This window comes from Nicotiana tabacum, chromosome 20, assembly GCF_000715075.1.
Source record: "Nicotiana tabacum cultivar K326 chromosome 20, ASM71507v2, whole genome shotgun sequence".
Lineage (NCBI taxonomy): Eukaryota > Viridiplantae > Streptophyta > Magnoliopsida > Solanales > Solanaceae > Nicotiana > Nicotiana tabacum.
In genome coordinates, this window is record NC_134099.1 from 43,896,704 (window position 1) to 43,909,305 (window position 12,602).

General features: G+C 36.4%; 1 long non-coding RNA gene across 1 annotated transcript; it reads right to left on the reverse strand.

The window, feature by feature from the left end:
• Window positions 1-434: 434 nt before the first annotated feature.
• On the reverse strand, window positions 435-10,436 carry LOC142174664 (uncharacterized). Its single transcript, XR_012703613.1, has 2 exons — window positions 9,649-10,436; window positions 435-4,014 (listed from the first exon to the last, which is right to left on the reverse strand). It is a non-coding gene; the product is annotated as an uncharacterized LOC142174664 (long non-coding RNA).
• Between the last annotated feature and the right edge of the window lie 2,166 nt (window positions 10,437-12,602).

The following is a 12,602-nucleotide window of genomic DNA, read 5'->3' on the forward strand; positions in this document are numbered from 1 at the left end:
TTTGGTAAGGGTGTGTTGCCAGAATTCTTTAACAACTAACTGTTTGAGATTCGGAAAACAACAAACTTGTTAGCGTTTAGAGTTTAAAAGATTTGATAACAACACATTGAGGATGCAATGCCCCTAGGCAGTTAACGGTTCCTAACATGCTTTGCTTCAAACAACATGCGTCATCCCGACTTGCTTATTTGCCCCTTTGAAGTACTTTGGGAACCCCTGTATTTTATTATATTTTGTATTTTCTTTTTCTTTAGATTTTTTCATTTCATTTTTTTTTTTTTCATTTCATTTTTCTGTTTTATATATTTTTTTTTGTTGTGGTCGAATCTTATGGAGATTGCCTACGTATCATGACCCCGCATGAATCAGACCTTGCGTAGTTCATGCCCAATAAAAGATAAACAATAATAAGCACATTTTTTGGAATTTCCAACTTTCAAATCAAAAAAAACTTGATTGCCAAAGTTTAAAAACTAACCATACTAACAGACTTTTTACAAAAGACAACAAACGGCCTCGAAAATCAAACAACTTGCATACTCTAATCAAAGAATTACAAACTCAAAACAGACGGCCAGTTCCTTTCCTCTGTTCGACAAATGCAACCAAATGGTTATTTTGCAAACGTGGCCCCTTCCGAATTTCACATGAATTTTGAGGCCGAGGAGGATTATTTTATGACACTTTACCAACTTGTCCATTCTTTTACGAAAATAACCTTTCGACAACTGAAAGATACTCTAAGGCTATTTCGGCAAGAACGGTTTAAGACGCGGCCGAAGCTGGCTCGGCTTATTATGACAAAAGACGGTATTCACATGACCGCTGACTCTTTGATTTTTTTTCTTTTAAAAATTACAATAAAAGACTTGGCGTTGTAAACACGGCCCTTCAGCGCCTCGGGGACGAAGATTTATAAGGCTGTGTGGGTCAACTTGGACCAAAAATTCTAAGCATGACCCGAAGGTGGCTATTTATGCAAAGTCAGCCTTCCGGCGTCCCTTTCGGGAACATTCGGCTATTTATGACAAAACAGCATCACCTGACTTATTTATGACTCTTTTGTCGTTTTTCGAATTAGAAAACTCAATATTGCAAGCACGGCCTTTCAACGTCCCGGGGACGAAGATTTTTAGGCTGTGGGGGTCAACTGGACCAAGTCTTAAAAATGACCCAAAAGTGGCTGTTTATGCAAAGTCAGCCTTCCGGCGTCCCTTTCGGGAACATTCGGCTATGTCTTGATAAAACAGCGTCACCCGACTTCTTTATGACAAAAGCTAAAATTTGACATATATTTTTTATTTATTTGTTTTTTTATTATTATTTATTTGTTTTTGTCTTTTTAGCAAAAGGTGGGGTTGGACCCGATGAGGGTTGCCTACGTATCTCACATCCGGTGAGAATCAAACCCGCGTAGTTCGGGCAAATAAACTGTTTTTGAGAGGACCCTTTTCCATTTTCTATATATTATTTTTTTATTATTATTTTCACAACTATTTTCACAATAATCAAATAGACTATTATTCTATTATTTTCATTTATAACAAACAAACGAATTAACGAAAAACATAAAACATTCCTTCTTTTTGAGAAGGTGGGGTTGGACCCGATGAGGGTTGCCTACGTATCTCACATCCGGTGAGAATCAAACCCGCGTAGTTCGGTCCAATAAAACTACTTTAAAAGAAGAAAGGAAGCATTTTTTGATTGATTTTCTTTTTACAAGAAACACTTCTAAGATATATTTTTGAATTTCATTTGCTTTTTTTTTTATTATTCTAAAGAAGAAGAAGAAAATATTTTTTGGAATTTTACCTTTAATAAAAGAAATGCTTCTAAAATGTTTTTTTTTCTGAATTTTCTAAAGAAGAATCCAAATATTTTCGGATTTTTATTTATCTATTTTATCTTTTTTGAATTTTGAACTTTCTTTTGAAATTTTATTTTTGGATTATATATATACTTATTTTTGGAACAAATAAAAACTCTTTTTATTTTTATTTCTGGCATTTTCACAGACAAACAAAATAAAATAAAATAAAACACATTTTTTTTTAAAAAAAAAACAAACTCTTTTTTATTTTCATTTAATGGCAAAACAAACTATTTTCTTTAATATTTTTTAAAAACAGACAGAACAATGGTGATTTTTTTTCCTTTGCTTTTAATATAAATTGAGGTTTATACATGCTTTGCTTCAAAGGCAGATGGTTCTTTAACCCTAGTGCCTGAGCATCGTCGGCAAGTCGATCCTGAAACAACTCCATTTGTCTTTCCATGCAGGCCATTGCATCGTAGCACTGTCTTCTGTCGGCCTGGGCATCTCGTGCTTGTTTGACGATCCGATCATGTAGAGTGGAGCTCGTCTCCCTTAGTATTTTGACGCTCGTTTCGTAATCTCTTATGACCTGTTGCAAACGCTGCTTCCGGGCCATTGCGTACTTTGCCCATCTGACCTTAAAAAGCTTTTCCCTAAAAATCAGTTTAGGGAAATGTTTTCTGAATGTTGCTCAAAATATTCGTTTTAAATTACTTAGAATTCAGGAGGGCCGCTTAGTGAATTTCGTGGCCTTCCCAAAATAATAACACGATAGTCTCTTTAGGCACGTGTTTAATAATCTATTTTCTTAAACTTGGGCGTGCATTTCATGTGACCCAAATCTAAATCCGGACGGACGGCTCAGATCGAACGCCCTATACGGCGTCGTTTTGGGGGCGTGCCTGGGCAGGCCTGGTTTGGACTGGGTCTTGCCTTGGCTTTGGGCCTCATTTTGGGGCCCAATCCGATTTTCCCTTTTTTTTTTTTCAAATCAACAAATTAAACTAACAATTCCTAAAAATTGTAAAAATTAAAATAAACTTACACACATATTGGTTAACACCTATAACAATTAACACACCATTTTAACATATATTTTTGATTTTTTTTTCTTTTTGGAGTAACTGAAGCAAAAATCACGTGCTTACAGGCGCCCTTTTTGGGTTTTCACGAGCTGACCCACCTCACTTCTCTTCTCACCATCGCCTTATAGTGCCCGTGTGGGTTTTCACTAACAAGACTCTCATTTTGATTTTCTCTGCTTACCGTCGCCTTACGGTGCTCGTGTGGGTTTTCACCAATAAGACTCTCTCATTTTATTCCTCTCATTTTATTGTATCAGATCCAAATAACTCCATCCTCCCATTTTGAACCGCTTTGCCGATTGATCAGAAGGACTTGAACAAGGTTTTGGGTGAAAAGAATTTGGATTGAACTACAACTTTGGAACCTTTTGGGCGGGATCATTGCCGAACCATTATAACTTCTACCCCAGTTTTACTTTTTGGGGGACTTTGGATTTTTGTTTTGGTGTGACTGAACCCCATAGAGAGGCTACCTACGTATCCTTTCGGAATCAAGTCGAACGTAGTTCAGGAAACTTTTGTTTTTGGATTTTTTTTTTTGTGTTTTTTTTCTATTTTGTTTTCTTTTTCTTTTTCCTTTCCTTTTTCATTTTTTTCATTTCATTTTCTTTGTCTTTTCTTCCTTTTTTTTTCTTTTCCTTCTATTTAATTTTTCATTTTTCTCTTCTTCTTTTTTATCTTTTTTTTTTCAATGACACTTTTAGGTTCCAATGAGGGTAGTCAAAGAATGGTAACCAACTCAAAGGGTTTGCAAAGGGTTGATAGTGTTTGAGTAGCGAGAATAAAAGCCTTCTTCATCCCAACCGGAGAATATTAATGCTATATGGAGGATCAAACAGAGTAACTTTTGACTGCATTTGCATTGATAGTTATTTTCGGGATATTTCCTTTGACGTGTCCCAAGTACAACGCACTCTTTTGGAAGTACTCTTGTTACAATGTATGGACCTTTCCAAACTAGAACCAATTTTTCTTCAGATGTTCCAACTCTTTGTCTTATTTCCTTAAACTTTATCTTCATTGCGATCTAATTCTTGATTCATTATTTCGAGGTTCGACAGCTTTCAGGATCTGGGCATGAAGTCTGCAAGCATGTCATGTTTTTGAAATCTGCATTTAACAGAACTAAAAAGAGAATAAGAAAGAAAAATGACAAGATTAAGAAAAGAAACATTCCTAGACAATGAAATATTAATTTCATTTGATTTTTGTTTTTTTTTTAATATTTGAAGATAGAAGGGTTTACATCAGAAAGTAAGACAATAGAGTAAAATGTCCGAATCACACCCTGAGATAATCCGGAAACAAAAAGGATAGCAAGACTGGCTACCGAGACTCCCGTCTAATGGGGAACTTTCATGCTTGGCGATCATTTTCTGGCTTTTCTCCTGCCTCGGCAATGGCTTCAATGCCGGATCAAATTCCTCAGCTTCACAAATCATTCCAACTATTGGCCCGATGTTGTAGGTAGGCCACAGATTGTTCATCACATTAGGAGCTTCTTCATCCCGAAAAATAATTCTTTCAACTTCAATCAAACCCTCAACTGCCCTTTTGTGGGTCCAACAGTCCTCTGTACTGTGTCCCACTGTTCCAGAGTGGTATTCACATATAGCATCAGCTCGGTGCGAGGGGGACTCGGGGTTCGGCCGATTCGGGGCCACTGGCTACAATAGATTTAGCCTGATTAGCTTTTGGAACAAGCTTGAATACGATTCACCAATAGGGGTGAACTGATTCTTTCTGAAAGGCTCTCTTGGGTGAGGATTGTACTGGGGAAGATCTGGATGGGGATTATATGGAGCTTGGTAAGGATGGGCATTTATGGGAGTTGGAGCTCGATTTTGTGTATAATGTTGTGGTTGCGTGTAAGATTGCACACTCATCACCTCATAGGGAGGCGGTGCCACAACATCAACATCATCTTGAAGGGGATAATAATGTGGTGGGACAATATGAGGCATATATGATTGGATGAATGACCTATGGCCCCCCCTCGAGCTTGACACCATCATGGCTCCCTCTTCGAACCCATTTCTGTTCATCAAACCCTCCAACAAACCATTCTGAGCAGCCTGTGATATGGCCTTAAAGGCAGCTTGACTCAAGATTCGGCCCGTTTTTAAACTATTTTCAACCATTTCCCCAATTTTGATAGCCTCAGCGAACGACCTACCCATATCGGCCATCATGTTCTGGAAGTAGTCAACCTCTTGGGCCTGCAGAAAGACTGTGACCATTTCAACTTCGTCCATCGAAGGATTTACCCTCGCAGCTTGCTCATGCCATTTGACAGCATATTCACAGAAGCTTTCTGTGATATTCTTTTCCAAATTGGACAAAGTGTTTCTGTTGGGAGCGATGCCCACATTATACTGGAACTAGCGAACAAAATCTCGGGCCATATCGTCCCACACGTGCCAATGAGTAGTTTCTTGATCTGTATACCACTCATAAGCGATTCCGGTGAGGCTTTCCCCGAAATAGGCCATTAGCAGCTCCTCTTTCCCACCAAAACCCCTCAACTGGTTACAGTATTGTTTTAGATGAGCGACCGAGTCTCCGTGCCCATCGTACTTTTCAAATTTTGGCATCTTGAAGCCAAGTGGCACGTGGACATAGGGAAACATACAGAGGTCAGAGTATGACACACTCTTTTGGCCACTCAGACCTTGTATGTTTTTCAGGCTTTGTCCTAGGCTCTTCATCTTCCGAGTCATTTCCTCTTGCTCGGGATTCTCAACAACCTTTTCTTGCTCCGCCGAGAGGTCATATTATGGATGTTGAGTGAACGAGTATGGGGTCACATATATCATTTCTGGTTGAAACTGTGGACCCTGAAAGATGAACATTGGAGGCGGTGCCTTTGAAGCCGATGCCTGAGGGTAAACCACAGAAGGCATACCAGGATCATCGGAAGGCATTGGAGGGCGCCCACATGGGATGAGCAGGTTGGCCACAAGGGCATTGGTAACCTCACCTGACCTGGGGATCAATTTAGGAACCCAGGGATTGCACTTGGCGGTTCCCTACCATTAGACCAGGCGTCCCACATTTCCAATATGCGGAGACGCAACATCTTGTTCTCTTCAGCAGCTGCTGATTCTAGATGTAGAATAGTCGATGCTGGGCTATCCTCAGGACCGATGATTGGTAGATTGCCGGCGGAGGCCATATGTGCCTTTGTGAGGAGGGGAGACTAGACTACCACCAAAACCAACCACCAAAACCTGGCTAACTGCTTGCACATCCAACAACCTTGTTAGTTTTGAAACATTTAACATATAGAAAATCGCACGTTGGGATGAAATACACCTAATAGTTAAACGCTTCTACCGTGTGTTTGAACGGTTGCATGTTTTATCCCAACCTTAACTAGCCCTTTTCACTCTGTACCTCTTTTCTTCATTTCTGTCTCTCTTTAATCACTCTTGTTTTTGCCGCTACTTTATTTTTTGCACTCTTTTTTTCTCTTTTTTTACTCTTTTATTTTTTGTCAATCTCTCTTTTTTTTCTTTTTTTTCTTTTTTTTCACTATTTTTTCTTTTTCTCTTTTTTTTCAGTTTATTTTTTCACTCTATTTATTTTATAGCTATTATCGAATCCGATGGGGATTGCCTACGTATCATGACCCCGCATGAATCAAATCTTGCGTAGTTCGGGAAGATCGAAAATGGAGTAAATAAACTAACTTTTTTTGGTTGGAATTTTGAAAGAAATGCTTTAAAAGAAAAAAGAAAAATCTTTTTGATTTTTTTTGCTTTTGAAATTTGACTTTTGTTTTATTTTTGAAAGAAAGGCTTCCAAAAAAATTCATTTGCTTTTGATTTGAACTTTGGGAATTTTAAAAGTAAAAAGAAAATATTTTTGTTTGAATTTTTATTTGTTTTCTCTTTTTCTAAAGAAGAAAGAAAAATATTTGGATTTTGGATGTTGCCTCGTAATTTTCGAAAGAGAGACTTTTAAGAAAATATTTTGGATTTCTGAGTTTGTTTTTTATTTACAAAAGCACTTCTAAAGAAAGGCGAAAATATTTTTGGACTTAATTTTTTTCAAAAACTTTTTATGGACATTTACAAAAGAAAGACATCTAAAGAGTATTTTTTGGATTTTTTTTTTGATTTTGATTTTTTTGAATTTTGGGAAAAATACTTAAAAATGAAGGAAACCCGTATTTTGGATTTTGATTTTTATTGATTTTCTTTTTATTTCTTTTTCCGTATGAAAATACTTCAGAAAGAAGGACACTACTTTTTTTGAGTTTTTTTTTTAAAAAAAAACTTCTTTTATTTTATTTGAATTTTCTAAGGAAAAAAATTTCTAAAGAAGGAACTAATGATTTTTTTGTTTTTTGGATTTTTTGAAAATTGGGGTTTAAAAAAAATACTTTTCTAGTGAGGAAGTAAAGGAAATATTTTTGGATTTTTTTTGAAAATTATGGGCCGGAACCGATGAGGTTTGCCTACGTATCTCACATCTGGTGAGAATCAGACGCACGTAGTTCGCCAGTTTTGACAGAACATGGCAGTTGAAAACTTTGGCTCATTTGGAGATGACTTTTTTTTCGGAATTTCGGCAGAGTTTCAGAATTTTCTAAATACCTACCTCTCACTCCTATATTATTATTATTTAATTTCGGCAGAGTTTTGATTTTTTTGATTTTTTGTTTTTGATTTTCTTCCTCTGTTCTAGAAGCCGGTCAACATGCAAGCCGAAACAAACAGATGCGCAAGTAGCACGTAAGATGCATCAGGATGGTCTTTTTCATTTGGGTACACCTGTCCTAGACAGACCCAGCCCCTGTGTTGAGTCTCCATGGTCAAATGCACATGATGCAAACAAACGTTCTTACTAGGGATCCAGCATGAGGCTTGTTATACTAGGTTTAAAAACCCGAGTTTATTGTTCTAGACCTGGCTTACCCGAGCGGACAGCTCGAGCCGAGGGGGGGGGGCAAAGTACCGGGAATACAGAAGCTTCACCGGCTTTGCAACTTGTCCGAACCTCGTTCTAAAATTGGGATAAGACTCTAACAGAAAAGAAGTCACACGAAGTGCACACTTCCCAGATGATTTAGAAGACTCAGAGAGAGGAGGGTTTCGTAGCAATTTATATACAGTCCAAACAATATCAAAGCGGTAAAAGCGGCATTTAGCACATTAGGCTCAACATGTAAAAATCAGATAAAACAAGCCAACTTTAACAGTTATTCTAAGCTCGAATTCTTAAACCCTGAACCGAAGTTCTGGGTTTGGATCCCCAGTAAAGTCGCCAGAGCTGTCACACCTCCTTTTTGCGCACCTACCCCGAAGGATAAATGCGTGAGGGAGTTTTTCTATTTTAAGTGACATTATTCGAAAATGGGATTATTTATTTATTTCAGAGTCGCCACTTGGGAAAGGTTTGGCTTTTGGTGTCCCAAGTCACCGGTTTATCTTGAATCCCAAATCGAGGAAATTTTCGACTTTCCAAATGAAGTCTGCGAACCAGAAATTCTAAGTAAGGAATTCTGTCGACCCGAGGGAAGGTGCTAGGCACCCACGGATCCTGTGGTTCTAGCACGGTCGCTTAAATTGTTATAATGGCTAAATATCTGATTTTAATACATGTTATAACTTGTGTGCTTTTATTAAGTTTAAACCGCTTTTATTATTATTTTTTAATAGAATTGCAACGTCGTGAAAATGCATCTCGAACCACGTCGCAATCAATGCACCCGTGGTTGTTAATACATTCCGACTCCATTGAGATTTGGATTTGGGTCACAAAAATGCGCACCCGAATTTAAGAATGTAATTTAATTAAAATCGCACCTAAAGAGTCTAACGTGTTATTATCTTTGGGGAAAGCCGTGAAGTTCGCTAGACGGTTCATCCCGTATTCTAAGTATTTTTAATATATACATTTATGAGAGCCCCGCAGTTTGTGCATTTTTTTTTTGCGAGACTCGTCTGACAACAAACTTAAAAATACTTCAAATAACAATAGGCACATGCTGTACATATGTTTAAACTAAAGCTAAAGCCAAAAGCAAAAGTTAAAGCTTAAAGGGAAAGCAAAAGCAAAAGTTAAAGCAAAAGCAAAAGCAAAAGTTAAAGCAAAAGCAAAAGCAAAAGTTAAAACAAAAGTTAAAGCAAAAAGGATGTTATTATTTTAATAGCTTTTAACATTTCGGGAAAAATTCAAGGTTATTTAAAACATCTCAAACCATAGCACCCGTGGTTCACGACACGCTTTATTTAACCTTGTTCAAAATTGAAGTCGGGTCACATAAAATGCACCCTCGAATTTAGAAATTAAGCATCACAACTGCGTCACGGGAACCGTACCCGTAATCACGATAATAAATTAAAAGCGCCTAAAAGTATACTAGGTGTTCGTTATTCTTCTCAAACTTTGTGACTATTGTAAAGCATGCATTATAGAATTAGACTAATAATTAAATCATGAAGATTAAGAGTTAAGCTATAATCTAAATCCAGCAACTTATTTCTTTCATGTACCCATTTTTTGTGGAACATATCTTATAAGACAAAATTCGAACGAAAAACAAAGTAAACAAAATAACAATGAAGTTATCAGAGATCAAACAAATATGGAACAACAATTCTAATAGGTAATAATATCCATGGTATATTCAAAAGCAATTCAACAAAAAATAACACACAAACAGTTCATAGGAATTCCATGCCATTTTCATTCCAATAGATGATAAATATCAAGATAAAAGATAGAGAACTGGACCTCAATAGCAAACTAGGGAATGAAACGTCAAAACCACGGACAAGGTCTCTATTGGAACATCTCGCCGGAAACTCAACGAACTGCGAACGGACCTCGATGGAAACTTCGGACGGATCTCATGCGACTCGACCTCCATCGGACTCCATTGAAAACCAAATATCTTTGTGGGTTTGTGCGTTTGTGCGTGTGCATTCAGTGAGGTGCGTCAAGAAGATGATGGTCGTTAATGGGCTGTTCGTCAGGACGCGAGGCAGTGATGGTGGTTCGTTCAGGGACTGCTGGTCGACGAACAGGTATGGATGATAACGAAGGCGGACCGGTATCGTTCGAACAGGGTGTGACGGGGGAGCTGGTTCGTTGCTGTGAAGAAGGTGGTTGCTGGATGTCGACTGGTTGACGACAAGCAGGAGGACTGCTGGTCGTTGGTTGACAGAGATGAGGGGTCTGTTTGGTTTTTTCGGTGACGGGTCAATGGTGGTTTTGAGACGTGAAGGAGCAGGAATTTCTGGTTCGTTACTGTGACGAGGGTTGGCGACGGGGATCGTTTAGAAGCTGGTTTCAGGTCGACGGGTTGTGCGTGGAGTTGGGGTGGTCGACTGGTTGTCGCTTGGGCGTGAGGGAGACCAAGATGGAAGTGAGGGTTTTTGGTCGTTTTTGTCTTCTTCAAAGTGAAGAAGACCATGAATAGTAGCCTAAGGTCCTAAGGTGTTATTGTGTAGTTTAAAATCCAGAATGTCTATCTCCTTGTCCAAACTCTCTAGCATATGTATCAATGTGGGAGTTGTGTGTTGTGAGGGTATCACGTGTATGATGTTCTGTCCGTGAGTTGTAAAGTGTAGAGAGAGTGTGTGTTCATGTGCTAGCATGTGTTAGCATGTGTTGTCACGTGTGTCTCGGCTGAAAATGTTTTGGGCTAGGTCCGAAAATTAGGCCTAAAAAAATGAGTCGTTAATTTGAACCCAAATATTATTCTTTCCTCGCAACCGAGAATAAAAACACGACCTTATTTAATTAATCCTACGTAAGCAGAATAACTATTAAAACAGACTGACAATTAAAACAAAACTATATATTTTTTTTGTATTTTTAAAATTATATAAAAATAAAAATAAAGTACTATTTTTGTATTTTTTAAAGTGTATGAGAAATAAATAAACTAAAATTTATATATCTTTTTTTTTTTTGTAATTTTCATTTTTTTGACGAAAATAAAGTAAAAGAGTCAAAATAAGCTGAAATAGCTACATTAAGGCTAAATTAAATATTTACATGCTAAAATGTGAAAAAATTGGGGAGGGACAAAAATCACATGTCAACAACTGTGCTTACTTGATTGTTTTGTTTTTGCTATAAGAGCAAATTTGGGCTGCAACTTATTTTTTGAGAAAATCTCACTTTATACTCATTAATTCCAAACTATTATAATTTAATGTCCATACCCAAACTATTTACTACTCCTACCCATGCTCACCAAACTATTTACCCGCTGTTCTTCTTCTTCCTCCTCATTTTACCTTCCTCACTTTATACCCATCGGTTTTTTTCCTATATAAAAAATAATCTGGTAACAAGTTTGTACATCATACATAGAAAATAAATATGAAAAGGTATAGTTCCTACATATAACTGTCCATTTCAGCATCTCAGGGCAACCAAAGTTTTGACTGGGCAATAAGCATATTAGGAATTGCAGTCGCTGTAGTTAAGGCCTTAGTTTTCATGCATGAAGGTTTCCAGAATGATGATATTCCTCACGGAAACTTGAAAACCACCAATATGTGTATTTGAATATCCACCATTGTTGGGATTGAAGCTCAATTTTATTTTTGAAGATTTCTTGTTTGATTCAAAGTGGGTGCTATTAAATATTGCTTATAGTACCTTCTGAAAGTTTATACTGAAATTTGATAGCATTTGGAGTTGATTTGAGATGATTGAGATCAAAATTTTTAATTGAAAATCGAAGAAGAACACAGCTACAGTATACCGCTATGGTATACAATATGTTGTAGGAGTATATAGCTATACTGCAACAGTATACTATTATAGTTTACAATATACTGCAACGGTATATTGTAATAATCGAAGAAGAACACAGTTACCTAACAGTATACTGCTACAATATACAATATACTATAGGAGTATATAGTTATACTGCAACAATATACTATTATAGTATACAATATATTGTTATAGTATACTGTAATAATATGCAATATACTGTAATAATATGCTGTAATAGTATACAATATACTATAATAGTATACTTATTACCCGTAAATTCACTTGCCTTTTCTCTTTTAATTTGCTTTAAGCTTTTACCCAGCGTGAGAGGCAAATTGAAAATGCAAAAAAAAAAAAAATATTATAGTATGTTATATAATATAACGGTATACTCTTAAAATTAGATCCTTTTAGAATTTTTTGAAATTTTTATTGACAACTAATATTATTTCACTTTAATAATTGAATTAAACTTCTTTTAACTCTTTGCGTACAATAGTATACCCTGTTGGTATAACTATATACTATACTGGTATCAAATGTAAATTAATATTTTTTGGATTGTATTAGCTACATTTAATTGGTACACAATTTTTTTTTTCTTTAGTAATAATATATTAAAAAAAAGAATAATAAAAAATAGTAAAAATAGTAAATGAAATTAGAATAGGAAAAAAGAAAAAAATAAGAAGAAAACGAGAAAAAAGAAAAGGGGAAAGAAAAAGAAAAGAAGCATAGAAATAAAAAAGAATTGGAGAATAAAGAGAAAATTCCCCACAAAACCTACTATGGGTAGGAAATATAATTAGTTTATGGGTAGAAAAATAAATGGGTAGACAAGGGTAAATAGATTTATTTTTGTGGGTAACTGTGTCAAAACCCCTTATTTTTTGGCGATGACTTTGGATCCACTTTTTTTTGGCGAAAAAGATAGTTATATATATATATTA